This window comes from Mandrillus leucophaeus, unplaced genomic scaffold, assembly GCF_000951045.1.
Source record: "Mandrillus leucophaeus isolate KB7577 unplaced genomic scaffold, Mleu.le_1.0 Scaffold392, whole genome shotgun sequence".
Classification (NCBI taxonomy): domain Eukaryota; kingdom Metazoa; phylum Chordata; class Mammalia; order Primates; family Cercopithecidae; genus Mandrillus; species Mandrillus leucophaeus.
Window position 1 is genome coordinate 1,608,667 of NW_012104165.1, and position 9,626 is coordinate 1,618,292.

The 9,626-nt window shown below is 43.4% G+C and overlaps 2 non-coding genes across 2 annotated transcripts; one reads left to right on the top strand and one right to left on the bottom strand.

Annotated features, from left to right (window-relative positions):
* The first annotated feature begins 2,637 nt into the window (after positions 1-2,637).
* On the top strand, positions 2,638-2,731 carry TRNAI-UAU. The gene is made up of 2 exons: positions 2,638-2,675; positions 2,696-2,731. It is a non-coding gene; the product is annotated as a tRNA-Ile (tRNA).
* Positions 2,732-8,181: 5,450 nt separating this feature from the next.
* On the bottom strand, positions 8,182-8,254 carry TRNAR-UCG. Its single transcript has one exon. It is a non-coding gene; the product is annotated as a tRNA-Arg (tRNA).
* Positions 8,255-9,626: the final 1,372 nt, after the last annotated feature.

Here is a 9,626-nt window from a genome sequence, read left to right on the forward strand (position 1 = left end):
GACGATCTCTATGGTGGTTTTAAAATCCCGTCTGGTCCTTGAACTCATTTTATCTCCCTCCTCCTTCTTACTCTGTCACAAATGATGTATTGCCCACATGACCTGAGCCCCCCCCAGACAGAAAGATTTACATTTGGAAGGTTGTCTCCCGATACCTCTCAGTTGTCATTCCTCTTCAGAAATTGCCTCAACCTAAGTCTGTCCCCTTTCCAGGGCAGCCTGTATCCAGTTACTGGTCCCCGAGAGGCATAGAGGCCAAACCCTGACTGCTCAACTTAGCACAACTTTGAAGGGCCGTACTAGCTCTAGACATGCACAAGGGGTAGGCCGGTGGCATTTTGTGCTTGCACTGCACCCTGATTTTTCCCTCTGACAAATTCTGCTTCTCTTTTTTGCCACCCTCCCAGCCCTCCATGCTGATTCTCAGTTAGTGCCCTAGTAAACTTTCTGAATGCAAATATCCATCTTAGAGTCTACTTTCTAGGAAATCCAACCAGTAGTTGTTGTTACCAAATATGATCTGAGAAAGAAGATGCTGAGAGGAGGTTTTTGAAGTTGAATTATTCGCCGTCTGGTTGACAATGAGGAGATGGGTGGAGCACAACCAACCACCGGCACAAGTAGCAGTGCAGTTGTCAAAACTTTTGCCAAACCTGAACTTGTATGGTAAACTGGCGGAAGAATACGCACTAGCAGACATGAAGTTTCAGGTGCTTAAGAAACATGAGGGGAATGGTAATTATAACAATAGAATTGGATGGTCGTTGCCAGAGGAAATAGATGTTTTGGAGAGCGATAATTAAAGACTGAGGATGATATATTATTAAATTAAGGCTAATTGTGAAAGTGTGTCTCCATGGGAAGTATAAAGGACCTCTCCTATCTGCAACTTAAGAGCACCAAAATCTAAAGTTCAGGCTCAAGACTTAATCATAGGAATAGTATGTAAAACTCTAAAAGAAGTTAGCTTCCAGCTAGGCATAGTGGTTCACGTCTGTAATCCCAGCACTTTCGGAGGCAGAGGCAGGAGGATCTCTTGGGTCCAGCAGTTCAAAATCAGCCTGGGTAACATAGGGAAAGCCCATCTCTGCAAAATAAAAAACATAGCCAGGCATAGCGGCACACATCCATGATCCCAGCTGCTAGGGAGGCTGAGGTAGGAAGACCACTTGGGCCTAGAAGTCAAGGCTGCTGCAGTGAGCTGAGGCTCAACATGGAGACCTCTGGTTTGAGGTATTAGAATATCCAAATCCCCAAAATTTCCAGGACCCTCAAAACTTTTAGAAGTGGCCCACCCCTTCTTATTGAGGGTTAGCATATCCTTCTCGCTTGAAAACAATGCAGATGACTCTGGCCAAATATTATGTGCCTCTGCTCCCACTCAGAATCTGCCTTATATCGAACTAGGTTCTCAGAGTACCTGAAGAAGGGGAGTGCAACATCAAGTTAGATAAGGAGACTTCACTGATATGGGGGCGCTCTCCCTGAATACAGAATTTTTACCCTCTGTCAAGAACCCAACACACTGTTCGGATGGCTCCTACTCGGAAAAAAGGAAAAATGTCTCTCTCTCAATGTGTTGGAAACACCAGAACTGTTTCAGCAGGTGGTAGAAATAGGCGATCAAAAGTTCAGAAAAGTGGGTGGGTTCAAGTGATTTACCATGCAGTGCTGGGAATCCCACTAGATAAATGTACATCACCGGAAGGCCAAAGGACATTCAGTTTGAAAAAACAAAAAAGGAATGTGCTGGTGAGAGGGGCCATTTTGTTATGTTGTTCAATTACTTTAACAAAAATTTTAAACATATTTAATCTTTCTCTGTTGAACCTTCATAGAAAAAGCCTGACATGAAATATAACAAATGTAAACAATGGATTTCTCAAGATATGAGACTTTGGCAAATTTTTAAATAATTATATTACTGTTTTTCTGTATTTACTTAGCCTGCGTTGCATCTATACGTCGAAAACAGTGATTTTGTAAAGGAAATACTCGCTCTCTGAGTGTTTCCCAGTAGCAAAGCATTTTAACATTAGATTTAAAATCAGTGAGTGTCTGGATGGGAGTGGGAGGCTGGCATTTCATTTCAAGTAGCAAATAGTGTAGCCGAACGCAGAGACAGGAACTAAAGACAGGAACTAGAATGTGGAAGGTGGATAGCCCGCGGGATTCCGAAACAATAGAAAATGCGCTCTCTGGTTTTGTGCAGGCGGAATACGTACTTTTTGGTGGAAACTTCGCTCGGAAGGTAGTGATTGACACGTCTATTTTACATGCAGCCATCTTAGCTTCCTGCTGCTTTTGGTGAACCGATGTGACTTTCATTCAAATGTTTTTAAATTATTGTCTGACTTTAGAGAAGCTGTGGGAAAATCTGAGCAGAAATTCAAGGTACCGGTGAAGGCAACCCTGAGTCCCCAGGGCATCTCTGAGTTGGGAGGAAAAGGGCTCCGGATCAGCTAATTCCGGGGTTCCCTTGATTGTTGCTTTTAATCCCATTCGTGGAAGTCCCGTATTAGAAGGTGCCTAAAACTCATATTATTTAATGCCTTAAAAAACAATATTTAAAGAGTTCATCTTCAATCTGTAACAGCGTCTTCTCTTATATCTTTCCAAATCCTTATTATCTCCGTGGCTCCAGTGGCGCAATCGGTTAGCGCGCGGTACTTATAAGACAGTGCACCTGTGAGCTATGCCGAGGTTGTGAGTTCAAGCCTCACCTGGAGCAGCAGTTTTACTATTCTTTGACCTGTAGAAATCCGAAAATGGGGATCGCTTATTGCATCTGCGATTCCTTTCAGCGATGTATGTACCGTTGTGATTTAGACTGTACTGAGAACCCCCGTGTGATTTGATTTAAAATTCCCTGCTTAAGGTCATGCGTGATAAATGTCGTCACACGGTCCTTTTTGATGCTTGCCTTTGTCCAATACTTCGGGAACAAGTATATGACAGTCGCTAAAACAGCTCTTCACAGTATTCATTTCAATAAGAAACTGACCGGGCATGGTGGCTTACGCCTGTAATCACAGCACTTTGAGAGGCAGAGGAGAGCTGGTCTCTTGAGCCCAGGAGGTCAAGACCAGGCATGGGCAACGTGATGAAACCCCGTCTCTACAAAAAATACAATTTAGCCAGGTGTGGTGGCGCGCGCCTGTGGTTCCTGGGTGACAGAGTGAGACCCTGTCTCAAAGAAACCGGACCTTCACAGTCTCAGGCCCAGATAGATTAGGCATATATAAAATTTCATGACAAGTATTTCTGTGTGACGTTTCAACTCTGTGAAACAAGGACGATCTTAGGTTTTAAAATCATTGTATAAGTGGGACTTTTCTTGTCTCTGAATCTGCTTTCCCTACCTCAGTTTCTTCATTCCTCTGGGATTCTTAATGAGTCTATGATGTCTGTAGTTATGACAGAGACACGGGTATTGAGTCTCAAAAAATAAACCGACCCAGTACAGCCTCGGAGCTGAGCAGGAAGCCTACATGTGGGCCACCAATCTCACCTTCTGGATCTTAAACATCTGAGACATCCTGGAGACACAATACAGCTCTCCCTCTTCACAGATTTATGACTGCCCATTTGCAAATGCTCAGCACTACCCGTTCTTTTCTAGCTGCTGCTGCATTTTGAAGTGTTTACATTTGCCCTAGTCCCATCCTGAGCTGCCCACAAGGTAAAAGTGGGTTCAAAACAACACCTACAGACCAACTTGAATTAACACTTGGTTTAAAAAAAAAAAAGTGATAGTGGATAATTTACTTAACCAAGATGTTTAATGAACATATCAATAGGAGGGCTATTCACCGTGTTGTTTGATAATAAATTAACGATTAATGGCCGCAAGTTCCTCCCATCTCTGTATGCATATCCCTCTGTAATGTGTGTGTGCATGTGTGTTTGGTTTGTTTTGTTTTTTTGAGACAGGGTTTGGCTCTGTCCCCCAGGCTGGAGTGCAGTGGTGCGATCTTGGCTCATTGCAACGCCACCTCCTGGGTTCAAGCGATTCTCATGCCTCAGCTGCTCAAGTAGCTGGGATTACAAGCATGCGCCACCATGCCTGGCTAATGTTTGTATTTTTATAGTAGTAGAGTCAGGGTTTCGCTCTATTGCCCAGGCTGTTCTCAAACCCCTGAGCTCAAGTGGTCCGCCTGCCTCTGCCTCCCAAAGTGCTGTGGTTACAGACATGAGCCACCACACCAGGTCTGTAATGCGATTTTGCAGCAGCTTTCATCAAGAGGCCAAGTCTGTTTCCTTCCCTGTTGTATGTGAGTTGACTTTGTGATTTGCTTTGACTAATAGAATTCTGTGAAATGGTGTAGAAATGGTGGTGTAGGAGTTCTAAGATTAGGCCTCAAGAAACCTTGTCACTTACCTCTTAGAACCTTGATACCACTGTGTATGGAAACCTCATGGAACATCTGAGGTGGAAGACCACATGGAGAGAAGAGTCTCAGCCATCTCAGCCATCCCAGGCAGTCCAGCTGACACCCCACACATGTTAGTGGGACCATCACGGACCATCCATTCTCAGTCAAGCTGCCAGGTGACCACAATCAAACGAGCGATACGAGACAAAACCAACAAAAGAATTGCCCAGCTAAAGATAGCTCAAATCATTGACCTGAAGAATTGTAAACAGAAGAAACAATTGTTGTTTTAAGCCACTAAATTTGAGTAAGATTTGTTACATAGATATAAATGATGGGTATAAGCAGTAAGCATATTTCTGAGCACAAAGTAAGCGCCTAGGGTAAGTTAGGAGTTATGATTTTGGGGGATCTTCTCATTGCCCCAAGAAGTTGGTCTTCTCTCCTCTTGCCACAACATGGAAACTCCAGAATCATTCGGAATCCTGGGCTGTTCAAATTGATCCTTGGAGTAAGCTTCTGATTCTTGCACCAAGCTCAGGGTTCCTGCTCTGAAAGACCCAGAGCTTCCATATCTCTAGAGTGAGTTGAGGTATGACTGGATAGGGGTGTCCCACAGTCCTTGCCTGATTTTGTAAACTAACCTGCATAGTCCACAGTTATTTCTAGCTGCATTTTCCTAGTGCTGGCTGTTCTTTTGGTAGGTGTGCTGATTTGCCTTGTCACCCATGACAAGGAGAAAAGGGTTTGATATCCATATTGAGAAATATTTGAATATTTAATTTTAAATAATTGTAGTAGTTTAGAGATGCCAGATAGTCATACTTGGTAGCTTGTTTCCAGTTTGCCTAATATTCTTTCAAGAAAATTTCATAATACACAATTCTTATGTGTCACATACTTGTCATCATGGTGGCTAGAAGCAGGGTGTACAGTTCTTTTTTCCAGATACTCCTGAGTACCTTCCCACCAGGCAAGATACTAGAATCAGGCAAAACTTTTTTTTTTTTTTTTTGCTTTAGATTTTAAACTAAATCTGAACAGAAAGCAGCATCTGTGTGTTTTATTTAGAAATGTTGCATTTGATAGAAGAGTTGAAAATGACAATTGAACAATGTCATAAATTATGACAGAATTTCCTAATTTATTAGTAAAACTATCAATCAAACAAACCGAGTATGTTATAAAGCCATTTACAGACAGAGTCACCCTCTCAGAAAATTCCTAGAGGTTACTCTCCATCAAAATGATACAACACTAAAAAAAAGGAAAACATAGGGGTCAAAAACAGGAAGAAGGCAAAGTATATCCCAGGTCGTTGAAAGAAAAACCCCAGGAAGACACCTGTGTAACATGCCTAGAGAACAACCAGTCTAGATTGAAGCAGGGGGATGAAGGCTCCAAAGAGGAGACCACTAATAAAAATATCAAAATTCATAGGTTCCTTGAGGTATTTCACCATATTGAGAGTTGCTTAAATTCAAGGAAAATCAATTGAGAATGAATTGGTTACATGATCATAAAAGAAAAAGTAAAAGGCAGTTAATAACTTGGCAGAAAACTAAAAGGCACATAAGATACAAAATATAATCATAGTACTACATGGCACAGCTGTGAATAATTTTTTATAACCAATAAACTCTAAATTTAGAATTATGATGAAATTAAGTAGGAAGGATGAGGGAGGAGAAATATATATGGAGGGATGAGTAATGTATGAGAGATACCTCCGGAGATTGACTTTCAACATGAAGTGAAAAGAGCCCTGCAGACCTGCTCCCAAGTGAAACTGGTAAAAATTATTTTTTTCAAATCAACCATTTAAAAGTCTCTGGCAAAGTGCCAGGCATAGTGGTTCATGCCTGTAATCCCAGCACTTTGGGAGGCCGAGGTGGGTGGATCACGAGGTCAGGAGTTCGAGGCCAGCCTGGTCAGCATGGTGAAACCCTGTCTCTACTAAAAATACAAAAATTACCTGGGCATGGTGGCGGGCGACTGTAGTCCCAGCTACTCGGGAGCTGAGGCAGGAGAATTGCTTGAACCTCAAAATAATGATAACGAATGAAAGAATTGTTCTAAGAGTACATACGGTATGATCCCACTCCATGAAATTCTGAAAGCTATGAACGGATAACAACGGAAAGCATACCTGGTTGTAAGAGGGGAACAGGGCTTACAAGACTGCAGGAGGAAGCTTTTCGGGGTGATGTCTATGTTCATTATCTTTATTGTACTGGTCATTTCATGATTACACATATTACACATATATGATTATATATGTGTAAAACTTACACATAGTTTAAACTTGTGCAGTTTATTGCATGGGAATTATGCCATAATAAAACTGTTTAGAGTACATTGTCTGGAAAAATATGTCTATGCCATTCTGCGAGTATAGTTGTGGGTCTTTTCCCTCTCTGTTTTCTATACTGTGGAAGAGATCGTGTCTCGTTGGATTTTTTTGTTTGTTTGTTTTTTGTTTTGAGATGGAGTCTTGCTCTGTCGCCAGGCTGGAGTGCAGTGGTGCGATCTCGGCTCACTGCAACCTCCGCCTCCCGGGTTCAAGAGATTCTCCTGCCTCAGCCTCCCCAGTAGTTGAGATTACAGATGCCCGCCACCACGTCCAGCTAGCTAATTTTTTATATTTTTTAGTAGAGACGGGGTTTCACCATGTTGGCCAGGATGGTCTCGATCTGGTCTCGATCTCCTGACCTCCTAAGCCCCGGATAAGTGATGGGACATGGGGTTTTCTCACTAGGAAGATGTTTGACAGCTAATTCAATTTATTTAGTAGTTTGACTATTCATTATTGCTCTCCGTTCTTTAATCATACTTAATAAGTCACGCTGTCCTAATAATTTGTCCATTTCATATAAGTATTCAAATGTATTTGGCCAGATTCTTTCCCCTTTTGTTTTGTTTTAACGTTTACTGGCTTAATTTTTTTGTTGTTCTATTTTTTTTATATCTTCCTGCCCAGGCAATTGTTTTGACTTTTACTGGTTTATTATAAAGGGCATTACAAAGGATCTCTTTCGCCTTTTGGAGAAGCGGCTTCCTCTTCAAGATCTTTTCCTGGCTCGCCTCTCCTCCTGTTTTCACCTGTTTTCCGGTCTCTGTTAACACCTTGGTTCCTCAGATATTGCGGACAGTCTAATTCGCCCCGCAATGTGAGGGAGAACCTAGGAGCGGGCTCCGGCAGAGAAAGAACGCTTCCGGTCAACGACCACATCCACCTGAATCAGGAGCGGGTTTTAAGGCTTGTGTTTCTTCAGCTCCTCTAAAATGTGGGAAGCTTTCCTTTCGAAAGGGGGCGATATTTAAACTGACCTCAAAAATACAAGGCTCTCAAGATACACTCTTTTGTTTGTCTGCGAGTCAAGCTTGTAACCGAGCGCCGGGACCAGTGGAAACTTGATGGTCGCCCCCTGCGGGACCAGGTGAATAAAGCTCCTTAACATGCACTCAACTGAGCTCACTGAACCCACTCAGCAGGCGGGAGGAGGATGCGTCTGGACCAGGGCGCACGTTCTTCCTATCCCACCCCGGAGTCCAGGCACCTGTGTTCCAGCCTGGCCAAGTGCTTCCTCTAAAGTGCAAACAGCTGAAAGGTGGTGTGCTGGCCCCACCTGAATCACTCGCACCTCCAAAGAGGTGTGTGATTCAACTTCCCATTTCCTCGGGAAAGGACTGCAGAGAATTCACGTTCACTTTCCGAAAGTAATTGAATGCTATATTTTTGGGGTGTGGGAGGTTGCGCAGTGTTGCTTGAAAGTTAGGGACGGGAAAGTGAAAAAGGGAGAACCAACCACGAAGGGATTCGAACCCTCAATCTTCTGATCCGAAGTCAGACGCCTTATCCATTAGGCCACGTGGTCCTATGACTTCCCAACTGCAAAAAATGTAAGAAATGTTGTAAGTCTTGGCTATTAACCTGGATTTTATATATATAGTATGGTTCTACTTATATGACATGATTTCTGTTGTTAACCTAATTTCAAAGATAGTGTAATAATACAAAAGCTAAATAACTTTCCAGTGTCACACAATAACAGGGTAATGCAAAGTGAGTATTTCGATTTTCTCCAAACTCCTACCCTTAACTTGACACCAAATGTTACACCAAATTTTGCACATGCACCACATTGCTTCTCTCAGCCAGTGACAAAAAGCTGTAAAGAAAGGGAAAAGGAAAAGGATTGAATGTCTCTCTATAATCACTACTACACATGATCAATTTGCATTCAGCATTGAAACCCTCTGGAAGTAAATGAAAATCACCAGGTGAACGAGAAAGACCCCCCTCAAGCGACCTTCTCAGCTGGGCGTCCAATTCAGCTGCAACAGCTGCAATTAGCATTAAATAGAGACATCTTCCTAGGCCTGGCTCCGCTTGGTAATCAAAACTAGACCCTGCTGAATACTCTCTAGTGAGACGTTTGTTAAAAGCCCAAGAGTCTAGCGGTCACTTAGAGAATAATGTAGAAAAGACCTATCATCTTGTGCAACCACCCGGTGGTGGCGCTGTGTGGTTCAGGGAGCGGGAGCCGCGCTTCAGGCCCGGAAGAGTTGAGGTTCGAACCACTTCTTAGTGGTTGTGTATTTTCATTTCAATTCTTCGTTTGACCCAGCCATCCTTGACTCGCAGGGTTTTAACCTCCCACTAGTGATGTGCCGGTGGGAAACACACAGGAAGGAAAGGCGCACGCGAGGCCTGGCCACGGAACGAACTACGCCTGTGTGGACCCCTTCCTGTGGGTGCCGGGGGCGTGGTGAAAGTAACTGGGCGCATATGGTGATCTCATTCCCCCCATTACTGAGAACTCTTGGAGAGCCTCTATGGGACCTGCCTCTTCATCCTGGCTTCCGGCTCTCCCAAAGTCTGTTACACAGATTTTTCACATTCCAGAAGGGCTGGAGAAACATTTATTTACTGAAAAGTTCTATCCAGCAACTGCACCCTGAGGAGGCTGTGCTCTCTTTCTCTTGCCCTCCACGAAAGCACCACCCAGATTCTCTCACCCACCTGGTCAAAGTGTCAGCTTGCAGGGATCTGTTCTTAACCCAGCCTGAAGGGGTTCAGTGAACACCTAGGAACGAAACTTACTCTGAGACCTAAAAGATGAGAAAGAATTAGTTTTAAAAGAAAAAAAAAGTGCAGAAAGAGGCTGCACATTGTGGCTCACGCCCGTAATCCCAACACTTTGGGAGGCCAAGACGCGGTAGGGTGGGGGGTTAGTTGGAGGGGGG